Raw genomic sequence first — 16,968 nt, forward strand, 5'->3', positions numbered from 1 at the left:
AGACGTCAGTGAAAGGGTCGATGACGGTCCTTCAGAAACGGATGCTGCGTCATACCCGGACTACTTGTGAAATTTGGATTAAAATAGTAATATAGAAAATTTCACATTGTGATAGTTATTAAACACGCATTTGTTGAAATGTGTCCATTATGGACTACAAGCACCAAAGCGGAGGTGTGTTTAACATCTCTGTTATTCATATTACGAGACAAGTAAAAACGTATTGGTTATTTTCACGAAATGGCCTACACACACGAGCTAAAATGACATTTGAAAAATTATCATAATGAATAGCTGAAAGTATGAATAAATTATTGTTATTTGACGCGGGCACAATGAAAGTCTCAATTTATTGGAAAAAGTATGTTTAGAACGTACACCTACGATAACGTAAATCATTTTTCCATAATAGGCATATAAAGTGGATATTAATCACAAGTTTGTGAGGTTTCCTACATGTTTTATTATGTAATCAAATGATAAGATAATTCAAACACGGTACAATATCTCAGAATCAAACCAGAACCAAAACTGCCCTAAAACAGGGAAGAACTTTATTTAATTGTTGAAAGTTCATTTGAATAGCTTTGATTTCTAAATCGCTTATAAATTTTACATCGTTTCAACGCTTTTTCGGAGGTTTATGTCCATGTTCAGAACTTTTGAAAATTTCCTTAAAATAAAAGTAGCGTTTTACCATGCTTTCAACTGCAACTCCAGTGCACAGCTGTTTCTCCATCATTCAAGCTGTGAATTTTAATATCTTTATAAAATATTAGACGAATGGTGAGTCCAAATTTTATTTTGCAGGAGGATTATTTCAAATTGTAGAATTTTCCAAATTTTACTTCTATAAAATTTATCTTTCTTGCCCTCTTTGACTTTACTACTTCGCTGATTCTATCCTAATAAGCCTGCAAATTTTATCATCTCTGCACAATAGTTTAAGAAATGTTCAGCTCGCAATTCATTGATGTAGAAGGCCTAGTTGTCTACTCCTCTAGAATTTTCTAAAATTACCTAAAGTTTCTTTCTCACTCCTTGAAATGCCAATTCAGTACGCCTTATTGAATAATCCTTTTTAACCAGACCGTCTAATGGTGTGACAGTAAAAATCAAATTGTAGGCGTAATTAATTAAACCTTTTATTTCTTATTATCAACGATCGTTATATATACCCGACAGGCGATAGACTAACTCTAGATTTTTTAACTACTCTTATCGCTAAGCCAGAGAAGGAAGAGAAACACTAACCTAAGCAATAATCATATTTAGGCCGGTCGTTCTTTGAGGCATTGATAACATTGCGTCATATATCTATGAATAGGAATGCGCTTTATTCGTTGTTTTGGACTGGATATTCCAACACGCCTCTGTTTCTGAATCTACTACGCCTGTGTTCCCTAAACTTCCACTGCGAATTTTCCTATCTACTCAACTCTTCACTTCAATTTCACTGGACAACAATGTCTATTTCGCCAGCTAGAAATTTGTTAAAATTTGAATTTTTGTGTTTAATCCCTTGATGACAACCATCGAATAAATATTGCCTTTTCATAGCATGCTAGAAGTGATGACAATACAGCGATAAGACACCCAACAAAACCAATTAACAGTCCAATTTCCCTCAATTATCCTGTCGTCAGAACCATCTCAGGTTCCAATTAGCCGTAGTTTCATTTACGCCAAAATTGCCTCTCGAGAAAAAGCATGGTTCCCATGAATGGGAAGGATTTCTACCAAGCATCACGCTTCGAGTAAACCAGTTCATTCATTAGTTTGAGAGTGCATAAAACTCAGTGGCGGAGCCATTTGTTCCACCAAACAGTCGATTTATAGAGAATAACAAATTGTATCTAACTGAAATGAACAAGTTGTAATAATTCCAATCGATCTCTATCTATTTGTAATCGGTATAGAACAGTATTTTTCCTATGTTAAGACCTACATTTAATCAGCTGCAATATTTCTCACACGCAATTGCAAAGGCAATTTCCAGTAACTTTTAAGATTTGTTGGGTCTACGCCCATGGTCTTCGCAGACCGGATTTCAGATTATTATTATACCGTTGGTACCTAATTGCCTTATATTGCAAACTAGGTGGGAGCTCAGGTTGTATAGACATTTCAGACAGAAAAAGAAGAAATCAGGGATCATAAATATGCAGGAATATTAATAAAAAAAAAGATGAAATTGCAAAAATTTGCAGCTGGCGCCATTCTCGCTGAGGTGGGATTGTAAATAAGTTTGGTAGTTTTTGAACATCGTGATGGTCTTTGAAAGCTGAGAAACAAAGACGTTTCTTTCTAGACTATAAGATATCAATTGTTGCTGCATTAAAACTCCATTTGAACGTATACTGCCATCATCAGTGGCAACAGAAACCTTTCCACAAACAAAAAAAAAACAAATCTGTGTCTCGGAATCGGAGCAGGTGCAAGTAAAGGTGCACAGTGTTGCAAGGTGTTACAAGCAGGTAAAGCAGGATTTAAATCTTTGAGAAAGTTGATTCTGACTGTTATTTTTCCTTCTTCTTCTCGCGTTTCAAATTTATTGGCCTCAGTTTACGATGAGCACTTGCGGAATCTGAACTTTACTACACCACAATGACATAGTGTTAGATGTGATTTTACTGCATATTTTTACTGCCTTCCCAAGAGATAATAAAATGTGGCAATGAGGCTTTAAATCCGATTCCTCCTCCAGGGCATTTTCTTCTAAATGGCGCATTAAACGTAGGAAGACACGACGCTCAGTTGCTGAGAGTTGTTTGCTAGATAATACGTGTTGATTTCAGCTCATTTTGTAGCTTCCTTTGAAGCTCCAACGTAGGTAATTGATATAGTGAAATTGGGAATATTACTCCTTTGTCTCGTGACAAAAATCGTTAACAAATTAATTGAGCTACAAACTAATTTAACACCTCAGTCTATTTGTACCAGAAAGGCAGGAAACACTGCTAAATGAAAGCTGATAAGTTCGAGTTAATTGTGTTATAAAGCAACGCTCCTATGCCTAATATTTCAGTTAGATTCGAACTATTCGTATTAGGTTGAATTCCCACGCATTTGAATCCAGAGAGAGATTGCCAGCAAAATTTCTGATAATGGTTACACAATGAATTCGAGCACAAAGGGGATTAATTTTGGCTTCTACTACTATGGTGGTTGAAATTTCAATATCATATTAGACGTAGATACATGTGTATTGGCAGATTGAATGCTAGATTTAGCTGGGAGTTGGGTGATTTGCGGTTTCCAGGAACGGGTGCGTCGATTATTCCGAAAAAATGCAGATCGACGTACTATATGCTAGATTGTCGAGAGTGGTGAAGAAAAAATGCGAAACATTTCTAACCGTCAATATCTCGGGAATCCGTGAAGCAGTTGTCTCAAAAAATATCTGAAATTAATTTCCTCGATAAGCTCCGTAAGCGCACACAAACCGAGTTGTAATATCTGTTTTAGTTTGTCCGAACTAAGGTGCTATATGAATTGAATATTTTCTCTATCAGATTCATCTAGACTTCCTCCCAGGTGGTTCTGCAATTAGATCTTTGGTGTTGTTAAATTATGTTCTTCCGGTGTAGATGCGTTTGACCGACCCTATAATGACGTTTAAATCAGGTGAAACTGCAGGCCATTCTGAAATTGGGATATTATTATTGTTCAATCCGGTCCGGGTTATTTGGGCGGTATGAATTGGCGCATTGTCTTGTTGAAACGTCCAGCCTTGATCAGGGAATAATATGGTTATATTATTAACTTGCCTTGGAGCAATCCCAAATAATCCTTTTGAGCAGTCTGTCGACCTTCCAAAAACTCTATCCCAAGTCTAGTTCGACTTGCAGTCACCGCCCAAATCATTATCGATCCTAATAGCCTATGATGGCGTACCAAAACCGTTCCTTTCTTTCTTATGTTCTGGAAGTAATATTGGAAGCTATCAGGACTATCGAGGTTAAACCTCTTTTTGCCGCTGTTATGGTGATTACGTGAATATAAATAAATGTTTTTGCCGATGACGAGCTAGAAGTAGGTTTGTCGTGAAGACTTCTTCTTGTTCAAGTGTGGACATGTCTTTATTATCCGTTGGAGAATTCGCAAGGAAGCATTACTTCCGATTCTGGTCCTAATTTGCGTAGCTATAGAGGAAGAACTAGATGCTAATCAAAGAATTACACGACGTTTCCTTGGCATTGTTATAGTTGTTTAAAAAAGGATTGGCGACCAGTGTGCCTTCGTCCGATTTTATTTGAAATATCTTCATTTGCATAGTTGAATGCATTTTCCCTGCTTGCTCCAAATCATTCATCCAAAGTAATCTCTACGAGCTCTGTAGGCTTATTAAACCCAAGTTATAATATTCCTTTTACTTTCTAAAAGAAGCAGTCACTCCAGTGTCCATTTTTTCGACTTTGGAAAGATGTTCTCAAATAATGTGTCAAGAAATGCATTTGCAAGGCTCTAGAAGCTAAATTGAACCTGCTCCTAAAATGCAGTAAAAATATTCAGTTTTGCCCACGCCAGCCATGCAAGTCGTACCACAGCATGCGGGTCAGGTTAATCACGTTGGGACATCCGCGCTAGAGGCAAAAACCACTTCCACTTACAGGCTGTCGACTTTCAAGAATACAAGATATTATTGATGGATGCTGGTATAGGAACCCAGTCCGGTAAGATTCTATTCCTCTCCTTATCTAGCGCTTGCCGGGTCATTAGTATTTATGAATGAAACGTGAATAAATTCAGAGGATCTGGTTTAATTAGCAAAAAAATCGAAACGTGTTTAGATGATGTGTGATGGGAACCAGCTAGGGAAATGAACTGCCGAGGCCAGCGAACGGAAATGGTGCAGATAATAAGCTGATTTTAACTGAGTAATAGACCAATACATTATCAGAGGTGTTTGAGGTGGTTTTTCAGTTGGTGACATCCTGTTGTAGGCCTTTCCAGCCATTAGAAAGGAGAACGACCCATAGTCAGAACTTTTTCAGACAATTATGCAGACCTCGGGTTTTTCATTCACAATCACAACAGGTTCTAAATTGGCGATTCGAGGAGGCATCACGCTTTAAGTACGCTTTAAGTACGCATCAGTACTGGAAATGGCATTTAATTGAAGCGCTGAAGGCGGCTTCCTGCAGATGGCACCTCATTCAATTTGCAGGATATTCGATATCTGAAGATGAGGATAATCTTAAATGCCCTCATCAAGAAATAATTGATAGGTAACTGTAATACCATGAATAATTTATCTTTCCCATTGAATTATATTAAGTGCCTGTTGGCGAGTTGCAGGACTGCCCTCGCAGTTGAATAAACACGGACATCATCCCCTTAAACGGCTGTCCTGAATGCATCATGCATATCGAAAAGGCTAAGAAACTATGAGCAGGAATCCTGTACCAGCGTTGGATTGTAGTAATTATTGCATTCTGTGAGAAGATTTTGTTGCATCTTCAAACTCGTTTTTCGATTTTTGTACGCTCCAAGCCAGTTTAGGTCAGTTTCAATGTGTCGGTTAACTTGTCTAGCCATTTACAACTTTCAAGAATAAACTAAATCTGGGCCAATCCACACAACATAAACAAACAAACCTCCATCAATCAACCTTCAATCTTAAAATTGGCTAAACATCCTTCAGATTTAAGTTCAATAAACATGGCCAGAGGATGTCCGGGAGTTAAGAAAGAACAATTAAATATCTAAGGAGCGAAATGCGTTATGCAGAAATGGGACTTTTGCAAGAAACGAGTTAAGTTCGTTTGGAGTTTAAACGTCGCTATTGATTTGATTTCATTCTATTTAAGTAGTAATTAAATTCCATTAAACGAGGTAGTTTGCAAGCAAGGGATTGGCATTGTTTCATTTCTGGAAATCGGCTTGGAGCGAAGGAATCAATTTGAGAAAGGAAGTTTGAAGTCTGGAATTCTACATAAGGGCTAAATTAGCATTTACAAAGTTCAATAAAGAGGGAGTAACAGAGATTTCATCTATAAAATTTGCTCTCGTAAAGACGAAAAGAATTAAATAATAGCAGATCATTAGTTAGTTCCTTGGTTCCCATGGAAACGGTCTCTTAGATAAGGTTGCCAGGGCGCTTATCAATTGGTCGTGAATAATTTTTTTAACCAGCAAGCAAACTTCGCACTTAATTAAACAAAGCAAGACACTGTTTGTCTATTTCCTAGCATAAACAATTGTGGTAAACATACCCATAGGGATGCTGTCCTCTGTTGTTGCTGTTTCGAAATTATTCTAAACTCTATATCAACGATTTAGAAGGACTGGATGAAGCAAAAATTCCACCAAAACTGGTCATGCTTTTTGAATGGAGAGCGCCATGTATTAGTACCTTTATTATGTATTGTGACGCCATAAATGCATTATGCGCCAGTGCATTCGGCGCACATACAAGATATCCTGGGCCGTCACTCCTTCTGATTTCGCAGGCATGCATTAGAGCCTTTTTGTGAAAAAGAGGAAACGAACCCGTATAAAGTAGCGCCACATCTAGTTCTTGTAAATCGTTGGTCCATATCTATCTGACATTGTCATTAGTCCAGAGTTGACCTCTTTTACCAGCACGCAATCCACCTTTTCAATAAACTTTGTGTTTCAAATAAGCCGTCCTTTGATTGCTCCTGTGGAAAATTTGCTTGCTTTACTGCGGGGTCGTAATTGAGAGTTAATATTAATACTTTGCTTTCCAAGCTTCGGGCACAATAAAGTGGGTAAGCAGGGAGAAGTTGCTACATGTTTGTGGGAAGAACACCGGAAAGATGACGCAGAAATAGGGAGAAAAGCTATAATCTACAGGGATTTTCAAGTCAATCAAAGGCCGGGTTAATTTCCGTAGAACGTCCTTCATATTAGCGAAAATTATAAAATTACCCATCACGAGCAACAGCTGTTTAATGCAGTATTCTACATCTTCATGAGCCAATGAGAAAATTAGAAATATTTTTTTAATTTTTCCCAAGATTTTGAGACGGTAAAACTTTATACCTATATATAATATGTCTTAGATTTCGAGTAATTTAAGACTTAATCAGAGCTCGATTCCAACAGGTTTTGAAAATTAGTTTATGAGACGGTTCTCTTTACGCCTTCGAAACTCGACTCTTTCCGTAGAACATCCTGAGTTTTATTATATCGTGTGGGCATCAGTGAGTCAACTAATTAGGCGTTTTATACGTAAAATTATTTTGGATACGTTGGAAATGCAAAAACTCCACTTTTTCATATAGAACGTCCTGTATATTATGCGATGTTTACTTCTCATTAGGGTCAATTTACCTATGGAAATCAATATGTCCATCTCACTTAGTTATCGAGTAAATTGAAGATTAATAAGAGCGTGTTTCCGTTCTTGTTAATGGGAGTTTCTGACATAATCCCCTTTAAGTCTTCGAAACTTGATCTTTTTCTGCAGGACGCCCTGTATATTAATAAAGATTGTGAACTCATCGATGACAAGGAACAATTTCCCTAATACTCTCGCCAACAGCTATATCAGGGATTAAAATTTTTTAAAACTATTTTCTAGAATTTTCATTTGAAATTTTTAGCACTTTACGCAGAGGTGCTACAAATATGAAAGAAGCGAAATTTAGTTAGAGTAGGGGTATTAATGGAGCAGGTGCAGTCACGCACCTGCAGAAAGTGATTTTATGGTCAGTCTGTATAAAAATGGGTTAATTTTTTACTCACTTATTTCATACGTTGACTTTGACTCACAATCCAGGACTAAATCAAATTTTTTGCTTAAAATATTAAATTTTCTGCTTTATTTTGTGGCTATTTGTACTCAATTTGACCCTCTATCTATCTGTAATAATCAATTAAAATCAATGGAATAACCGCAAATCAGATTTGCTTGCCAATTTGGAATTTGCGTCATACTGTTTTTCTGCGCAAAACGCCAAAGGTTTCATTTTAAAACGTTCAAGACGCAAAAACTCCACATTTTCATGCCGAACACCCAGTAGATTATTGGATTTTTTGCACTTGCTATTCGTTAAGGTTAATTTACCTGCAGAGATCCCTGTACCCATCTCTGTTAAGCTCCCGAGCCGTGGTAACAGCCTAGAACCATTAGAAAATAGGTCGATAATCGAGTATTTAGCAACGAAGATTGTACTTGAGAAGACGGTCTCCGAGGATCTCTTTAAGTTTTAATTAAATTTTTGCACTCACATCAGCGTTACAGTATCAAAATGAATACAAATTCCCAACTATTACCCCCAACACACGTAAAAATGTGGCGAAACATTTATCGTCCCAGCCAACGTCCCCATGGAAGGTAAATATGATTTTATGCGAGGCATGCCCGTATAATTACCTTTCCTATTTGCATTTCGGATGCTCCAGCTAATTAACTGAAAGGCAAATGAGCAAGAAATTAGGAGTTATTTTTCCCATTAGGTAGGAATGTTTCATTTACGACTGTCATATAGCACGTAATTAAATTATATAAGACGCTAGATACCTGGAATCGTTAATATCAAGCTCTCGCCTCTTCCCCGAACTATTCCGGATCAAAATGACTCCATAGTTGTTACTTTTGTTTTAAATATTGCTTTTCGTGTTTGGTTGGAAGTTAACGAGAAACTTTCCATATGATAAATGACCAGTCACTTGTCATATTAAATTAAAAACGCCTTTCATTACAGGTCGGGGCTGCGCAAACAGTTATATAAACCTAATCCGGTTGGATCGCCTGCAGTGATTGCTTCCGCATAAATAAACCTCTGGGCAAAAAACTAACACTTGAACTAATTAAAGCGCAAACACGGCTCCAATAATACCCATTATTTTATTATATGCAAATTTAAACAAAAGTTATTTTTCTTGTTGAATTGCCGCAATAATTCAGACCGTTTTGTTTTATGAACGCGCAATATGCCCCGGTTTTCTCACGCTACCATTTATCACAGCATCGGCCAGTTTTGTTTGGGTTTGCAAGAATTGTTGGCTTAAGAAAAATGTGAACAAAACGCCATGTCTTCTGGGAATGTTGTTTCAGTTGTATTTTGCAATTTGTGATTACTTTTAAATATGAGTTGGCCTAAATTACTGGGGAAATGTAAAACGACATCAAGGAGTTGCATTGGGCAACAGCGGAAAAGCAAATTTACTGCCAACAAGCAGATTTAAAATTTATCAAAAATTTTCCACTTCCCGCTTTGCAGTCATGAATTTTGTAGTCATGGAGCTTGCAGTCATTAATTTCTTCTGCGGTTTCCTAGGAAAAATACCATATTTTTTTTGCAACTACTACACCATTACCGAATCAAAAATGATGGAAAGACCTCCAGTTTTTATAAAACCCCCATTTCCTACGGGTAGCAACAGTAAGAAAATTAGGCTACTTCCCACGGTTCGCACCACTCAAAGCAACGAGGCGAAACAGCCCGGTGTCAATTCTGGTGATCGCTGTATCAATCTGGAAGTTTTAAGCAATTTGGGCCCTTTTATTTTTCGCAAGTTGCAGCAATCGTAGAAAAATACCGTATGCAATTTTGCGCACGAGTCGTAGGCGAGTGCCGTAAGTCAAGTAAAAAGCGAAAGTAAGTGAAAAGAAATCAGCAGCATTACGTGTTCGTCCTACAACACGTTGTTATACATCTCCATCTCAATAGTTGTACAGACTAAAATTGCACAATTACCCGGCATAACTTTGTGAGCATAGGAAATCCAGGTGTGCTTTTGTGATTATTTAAAGTTTTCTATAGAAAGTTGACTGCGTTACTTGTACACTTCATTTTCAATATAGAGCACATTCCTGAAAACTTCTAGAACTTCGACCGTTTCAACTTAAGAAAATCAGGTTGGTTCAGATTCCTTTTCATAACCATAAAAACTATTATCGAGGAAGTCTCATTTTTTGTCTTCTACGCTCCTTCGAACTATGGTGACAAATATCGATAAAATGATCTGAAACGGGGATTAGAATCCAGATATATTGAGGTAGCACACAGTACGTGATCTCCCAGCGAATATAAACACAACTTCAGGGCAAAGCTGGAAAGCAAGGAAACCACAAATAGGGGAGATTATATTGTGGAGTTATCCAATCGATTGCGACACACGATGGCACATTAGACTTGAGCTTTAATGCGGTTTCCAGTACTTGGGATAAATTACGGTTGGGGCTTGTTTTTGCTCAAAAGCGAATTACCGTTGGCAAAATGGAATAATACCGTCATGGATCTGTATTATTCTAATAAAGAACATGGCTTTTTTACTAAATAAAAAATTCTGCAGTTTTACTCCTTTTTGTGGAGAAACAAACACGATTGCTTATTAAACTTATACGTTGTCTTAATGATATTTTTGACCTTCAGATAGAAATTCAGGAATAACCCTTAAGAAATCACACTCGTGTTTATTACTACAGATGCTCCAATTGTGCCTAGAATATCATTGGTGCTGTTGTTTTTCCTCCACTTACAAAAGTTTAAAATTAACATTCTAAACTTGCCAACAAACTCTGAATGGAACAAAAAACATTTAAAATATTGGCACAGCCACTGAGGCATCGTGAATCCACTGAATGTTCTTCGACAATCCTCACATAGCGACCTCAATTGTTGTAATGCGAACATCATTGGCATAAGTAACATTTTCCTCCAATTAAAGACTTTCAACTACAATCCACAGTCCCCAATTCCGCAAGATTAGGAATTTGGCACCGCCACTGGTGCGTCAGAAACGAAATATTTTTTACAATTTCTCCTTTAGACGCTCTAAATTATTGTAACATAAACCTCATGGGCGTAGGCGTCATTTTTTCCGCTTACAAGTTTTTATATTGTGTTTGCCATTCCAGAATTGTCAAGGAACTCTGACTGAAACAGCAATGTTTAGGAACTTTGGCGCTTGCACTGAAGCATCACAAACCACCTGAGTATAATTCTGACATCGATAATCTCTATACAACTTGAATATCACTGGCGAATTGTCGAGATATTGACGGTTATACAAACGTCGCCTTTCAGTATTCTTCGAAACCTAACCTTAATCAATTGCGATTGACGGTTGGACAAATGTCGCCCTCCAACCGTTTTTGAAACTTAACCTTACATAATGGTGACTGTACCTAGTGAAATAAGCCTTAAACGATCGCCATAATCTGTCTCCATATACAGCCTGCCCCGACAATGGCTTGTCAGACGGCAATTTCGGGGTCGCGATGCCTGTGACACGAACACATGTAAATTCCAGCTTCAATGTTGTAACACAATATTTCGTTAATCTCCTGCTGCTTGTCTGCAGCCCCCAGCTTCGTATCTGGTTTATTTTTACTCTAAATATTACGATACGCCGCTCTATTATACATTTAATAGTGAGGCCTTTTGTTTACTGTACCCCTAGCTGGTGTTTCGTATCGTGTTTGCAACCATAAAGGTGTCAATGGGCCATTTAGTTGTCTCTTATATGCATCACATCATGTTGTGTTTGTTAGTGTATTGTTGAAATGTCTGGAGAGCACTTGAAAGGCAAAAGTATCTAAGAAATGGTTTATGGAAAAATGCCGTGTAATATTATGGATTTTTAATTCTTTTTCCAGTAGTAGGGCTTTCTGGCACTCAAAAACAGCTTTATGTGGAAAGGAACTTAAATAAACCATTTTAGTGCCTATCACCTTTCCGCTACCAAAAACTCGACTTTTTGAATAAGAGAATACCCTGTAGATTTTTGAACTGTTAGAACCTGCAATCCATTGCTCTAGAGGATCATCCACTTTAGATTCCTGGTAGTACCACTGCCTAGACCTAGATATTTCATACAGAACACCCTGTATATATTTCAGCTTCTAAAAAATATAATTAAGGGTGGAGTGTTATTTTTAGTATGTTCCTGAACGATCTTTTACTGTTTCTGAGTCTAAAAATTAGCTTGAAAAATTTTTTAGCCTTTCCCCCCTCACAGTCTCGACTTTCTTCAATAGAAGACTCTCTATATTTTTTAAAAACCGTTATCGTCAAGGGGTAATTTTTAGCAAACATCTCTCTGTGGCTATCTCTTATTACTTCTGCATAGCCGAGCCTCAAAGAGAGCTTTATACGGAAGAATTTCTGGATCGTTTTAATTTTCTCGTGAGTCTTGAGTACACAAAACGACTTAGTGTTTATCATAATTTCTCTAACACAGACCTCAATGAAAAATATCCTCCATTACCATACATTGAAACGAAATCTAATTATATTCCTTGAAAGGGTGAATGCAGGCAAATGACACAAGATATAATTCTAAATCGTAATTACGAGATTTCACATCATTACTCTTAACATGATTTAATAAATTCAGCCCATAGGTGGTCCGGTGCAGACACGATTAAAACACCGGTCCCATAGGAAATATGGACATTACAAAGTACCGTTTTAATGTTTATAATCGGAATATGTAAAAATAGGAGTGATACACTTACAGGCGAGCTAATGCCAATTTCTAGATCATTGCTTAATCTGGAGAGCTTAACGGGATCCCTTATACGCTATAAATTATTACCGATGAGCATTGTTTTATGATCTCTAAAATAATGATTTTTTTCCCGGTCTCTTCGCCCCGATTGCCCCCATAATTCCCTGCCCAATTAGGCACAATTTAATTGCTGTAATTTCTAGATTACGTTTAGGATGATTGACAAGCCTGACTGATCCGTTTTGATACTGGTTGTCCCCTGAATAAGATAAACTTGTTTTTCCTGTTTTAAATTGCCTAAAAACACACAGAAATTTTTACCACGGTGGAATTGGTACTGGTACCAAACCAGAGCAGCGAAAGGTGGCCCCAAGAGCAGGTGCAAGCGGATGCAGGTACCCATTTCGAATTTATCCTTTTAAATTTCGATGCTAAATACTCATCGATGGATTCTAGAATATCAAAGTAATAAAACTATCAAATAACGTTTTAATGGTCCAAATACGCTTTATTTTATCAATTCTGTGCTAGTGTTATTTGAACCTAATGGAGGAACGTCCTCTTTAGATATAAAAATTAGCGCTTTATTACCACAGTTGTTTGTGACAGCATAAATTGTCCCGAAAATGTGTTGCCAGAGGAGGTCGATGACGTCAAATGCTGTGCAGAGTGCTTCGAGATCGAGAAACATCGCTGGGATCTCGAAAACAGTGAAAGATGCTAAGAAAAACTGCGCATATATTCAAGCTTTTACCTTTTTTCCTCTTGGGAGATACATGCCTGCACTTAAAGACTCCATATTATAAAACTGAAGATACATATTATCTATGAGAAGCTGAACGTGTAGGTCATTTTTGATGTTAATAAATGAAGACTTTTTGCACACCTAATCCATTAACATGGCACAAGAAGAAATCTCGTTGATGGCTAACGGGAAATATAAGACTGGTTAGGAACTAGCAATAAGGCTTTAATTGAACAACTCATTAGATAGAAAGCTTGAGCGTTTCCGGATAGCTATTTATAGCTGGATTTTGCCTTCTAGAAAATATTAAAAATCTTATCTACTTTGCGACTAAATTCTGAAAAAACGGCGAATTTAAGACATTCACTTACACTTTTGTATGATAAAAATAACAATTTGCTTATCCCACGAAGCACATGCCTCTCAACCCAAAGGATCGTTTCTTTCGGTAAGGTGGTGGTTGCACCTGCCAACATATGGTTATAACATCTGTTTTTCAATACTACCTACACCGAAATAAAGCCCCCAAGAAAGTTCTTCATAATTGTGCCAACACTAATACGATTAGTGCCAACAAATAATGGGTTTAGAGTGTTAATTTGCTCTCAGCTTATTGAAGATTATCATCTCAACTTCGCCTACATGTAGATTGCCACACTGGTAAGTCCAATAAGAAGCAGACCAATTTCATGGCAAGTAATTACGTAAAATTAGCCCTCATGATCATGTAGTCGAGAAAGTGCAGTGAACCTATTGACATTTCAGGCTCTGAAACGCATGGTAGTGGCCAGCCCACCTGCCATTGACCAATAGCGCGTGGGGGCCCATGATGGTGAAGATTTATTGCAAATAAGGTGACGGATAAGTTTTGCAACACCATTGGGTTTGTTTGCCCAAGTGTTAGAAATATTGCCCATGTTGGGCAGAGGCGGAAATTTCCCTTCTTCATCGTACAAATGTCTATAGATGGTTTGATTGACCAGACTTCCAATGAAAGAAATCAGCAATCAAGAGGAGCATGTGTTCGAAAAGAAACCACATTCAAAAAAGTTCTTATGGACTTGTTGGGCCCTTCGAGGCACCTGTAATTTCGTTGGGAACAGCCGTCAGACCGGCAGGTGGAACGGAACAATTAAATTTTAAAACGTAACCCGGTTATATGGGACGTGAGTCAATTGGTCTTAAGAAGCTCGAGCGGTTGCAGTGCAATAAATGATTCATCCAAAGTAATTAGTGGAGGATGAAAATACGTAAACAGTCCTGAGAATATCGCTAAAAGACAATTGAGGTTTTTTCGTGCTTTGGCGCAATATACCAGAATCTCGTTCATTTTATAAAGAGGATACGAAGGTTGTCCATGGACACGGAGAAACTGGTCAACCTACTGCTTCGATTTCAGCATTTCCATGGAAATTACGTAATAGACAAAATTGTCAAGACTTTGATATATTGGCATCTAGGTAAATGAAGAGTTTTGATTTCATTGAGTAGGTAAATAGAGGAAACGTCGAATTTCAGCAGCGGCAGCATCAAAATACACATGAAGTTTCTTGAAATTTGTCAAAGGTTTGCTGCTTCTCCTTTGCCCTATTGTAAGTGTAGCCTTGATTTCAGTAGTTTTTTTATATAATGGTTATGTTTCAGATATGTTCTCGTTCTCGTCTTACCATATTTGGTCTCGTTTTCCGGAATTCTCTGGTTAAGATCAACTTGCATGACCTGTCCTTAATAGTCTAAAGATGTTTAACCAACTTTTTTGCAGAAAATTGATGAGCTTGGACATGCCATAACTCAACTGTCCAGCCCCTTCCACCGCTCTAATTTTCTGATTTTCGCTCCCGTAACTAATTATTTTGATGTGAACGTTGGACGGACACATTCCGATCTACGTCTATTTTTTTTTAACTGAAAAATTTCTCCACCAAGAAAATATTATAATGGATTAATTCAGATTAAAAAGTTCCCTTCAATAATGATTTTATCACTGCTGTAATTGCACATTATTCTCAGTTAAAACTAGCGAAGAACAACCTTCACTCCTTACCAGGAGCTCGAACGGGAAACCCTTGTAAATGTTGCGGCGAGAAATGTGTCACCCTTTTCCAAGCCTAGGAAAAATTGTTATAAAAACGAAAATTGAGAGAATGTGAATATATAAAATGTGTAAACTAAGAGGACACGCATTAGTTTTTATTAAGCAAAATATATGTTTTTCTTGGATTTTCCGTTGCTTTGGTAACGGTTCTTTGGTAATGATGCAAGCGTCGTTCCATTTAATTCTGTGACCATTCTCAACGGCCTCCTGGCTCATATCGTATTTCGCTATGAAATCTTTTATTTTTAATGCGATTTTGCTGTCCTTCAATTATTTTTTTAAAGGTCTATGCATTTTCCCAATATAAAAATTCTCGCAAGGAATTTTATTTCTCACAAGTTTGTGCACGCAAACAATAAGCGGGAGGTACATACTGACAGCCTTGATTTCATAGAAAAATTGACGAAAATCAGAATTTGCTCTAATCCGTGAATAACTTTGCAAATTTCTTCGTGAATTAATTAATGGCAAAATTGTCAGTGTAAAAGGAATTTTACATACGTGAATTAATTCATGAAGTGACTTCGTGAATAAATTCATGAATTAATTGTCAGTATAATACCGGCTTTAGACACCTCTAACTTAGTCCTAAAGTCTCATGAATTGTTCAAAAACCATCCTCTAAACTGATACATACCCGAACTAACTTTAGGGAGATCCTGAAAGGTCTTTGAGATCGTAGAAACTTTCTGAAAACCCCTGGAGAATTTTAGGAACTTCAAGGACCATCATGAGATATCTTCAACTTGGTTTTGACGTCCCCGAAATTAATCAGAAAATTTTGAAAAAGATTCTTAATTGTTTGGGACTACGGAAAAAATATTCTACAAATTTAACTTGAAAGGGATCATTTAATTCTTTTCATGTCGCAGGAGGATTTCGACGATTCCGATACCTCGATAAGGAACTTTCGACTCGGCCTTGAAAATTCATGAGCAATTCCTCTACATACGCGAATTCTCGGAAGCACATTAAGGACGCTTGGAAGAAGTTTAGAGTCATCGAAAACCTTTTGAAACTTCGCAGAGATTTTTTATTTGTTCCTTCTGCCAACAGAAGAAGACATGTAAAACCATCAGTAGGTAGTAGAGGACATTTTACCGATTCAAATATGACTCTGCCACTGCCACGGATCGGTCGCTTAATCGGTTTGTCCGTTCGTCCGTAGGTCGTTCGCTCGACCGGTCACGAGGGCAGTCAATCACTCGACGTATGAATTTTCCTAAATTTGATTCTTTGCAGATTATATCCCTTCGAACCTGTCTTTGCCTTCCTTATGTAGAACCCTACAAATTTTATCTTTTAATAAAGGACCCGTGGGCCTTCTGGACGGAAGGGACATCATTAGCGCAGCTGCATTCTCACTCGACTTACATATATGTATATTCATCAAAATTTGACTTTTCGTATACAAATATTTCGGCTTCATTCCCCAGGCAGTAAAAGTGGCACTTTAATACCTGTTGCGTCTCATTGACGTGTAATTTTTTCGTTTTGGAAAAAACCAATAACAATGTTCGTGTGAACTTTTGACACATTCCGGTCTAGTTCTATCTGTTTTTATTGCTGAAAAGGCCTTTCTACCAGCAGCACAAGCATCAGCAGCAGTGCCTCCAAGAACAGCAATAACAGGTGATGTCGAGCGAAGGCCCGAGGCCCCTTCGGCCCCATTCGGGATCCGGCGTACCGGAGCCTG

General features: G+C 37.6%; 1 long non-coding RNA gene across 1 annotated transcript; it reads left to right on the forward strand.

Annotated features, from left to right (window-relative positions):
• The first annotated feature begins 4,458 nt into the window (after positions 1 to 4,458).
• On the forward strand, positions 4,459 to 5,927 carry LOC136419204 (uncharacterized). Its single transcript, XR_010753083.1, has 3 exons — positions 4,459 to 4,942; positions 4,998 to 5,231; positions 5,302 to 5,927. It is a non-coding gene; the product is annotated as an uncharacterized lncRNA (long non-coding RNA).
• Positions 5,928 to 16,968: the final 11,041 nt, after the last annotated feature.

The sequence above is a fragment of the Euwallacea similis genome, chromosome 2 (assembly GCF_039881205.1).
Source record: "Euwallacea similis isolate ESF13 chromosome 2, ESF131.1, whole genome shotgun sequence".
NCBI classification, from domain to species: domain Eukaryota; kingdom Metazoa; phylum Arthropoda; class Insecta; order Coleoptera; family Curculionidae; genus Euwallacea; species Euwallacea similis.